The sequence below is a fragment of the Myotis lucifugus genome, unplaced genomic scaffold (assembly GCF_000147115.1).
Source record: "Myotis lucifugus unplaced genomic scaffold, Myoluc2.0 scaffold_10, whole genome shotgun sequence".
Lineage (NCBI taxonomy): Eukaryota > Metazoa > Chordata > Mammalia > Chiroptera > Vespertilionidae > Myotis > Myotis lucifugus.
The window spans coordinates 10,688,804-10,689,674 of NW_005871058.1; the positions used below are offsets into that span (position 1 = coordinate 10,688,804).

The 871-nt window shown below is 46.0% G+C and overlaps 1 protein-coding gene across 1 annotated transcript in view; it reads right to left on the bottom strand.

The window, feature by feature from the left end:
• The window catches only part of YBX3 (Y-box binding protein 3), a 41,454-nt gene that overhangs the window by 24,233 nt on the left and 16,350 nt on the right, over nt 1–871 (bottom strand). The window lies entirely within an intron of this gene.

Sequence of the window (871 nt, forward strand, 5' to 3'; positions counted from 1 at the left end):
GGAGGGCTGAGGCTTGCAGGGCGCGCTGCGGGTTTCGGAGGAGCGCGTCCTGCTGTCCCTTTGTTGGAGAGGCCGGAGGGCTCTGACCTCGGGGCCACCTGAGACTGACCTTTGGGAGGGGAAAAACAGGGCAACCAAATTACGCCGCGCTTGTCTCCCCCAAACACTTGTTTTTACTCCACGTTGATCAGGCACCGGAAACTATTTGGTACAGCAATTAAGAACTGACCGGATAAAATCTTAAGACTATCTGACAACTTACTCCTGAAAGATCATTTACGGATCATTTCACCTACCACCCACAGGTGAGGAAATTGAAGTCCAGCCCTCGGAGAATTAATTTACACCCATTTAACAGACAAATAATGAGTTGTTAATAATGAGTTGTTAATAATGAGTTGTTAATGAGTGTTTTAAATAATGTAGTTTAAAGAAAAACCAAAAACCTGAATAAATCCATATCCTCCCTTCGGCTCCAATTGCCTGGGCCATCTAGTGAAAGTTTAAGCAACTGAGCCCTCAGCCTCAGGGATGACAGGTACAGTTGAAAGAGCCAACATGGCCTTTAGAGAGTGGACTGGGTTATGCTAAACCATGTACATGCCAGAGGGACTATGACTTGTACCCAAGAACTATCTGGAATACAGAACGATTTGGCCTTTGCCTCTAGGGCCCGGGCAAACGTAGGTATACATTTCTAGTGCTGCTCTTTATTAACCGCGTTAACTTGGGCCAGGTATTCAAGAGTCGGTTTCCTCCATGGGAGTTTCTGAAAGGTGCTATGGAAAGTAGATGAGGTTATCATATGTAACTCCAGTGTCTGGTCTCACAAAGCTCCTTTTTTCCCCCTTCCCTATTTCCCCAAACCATT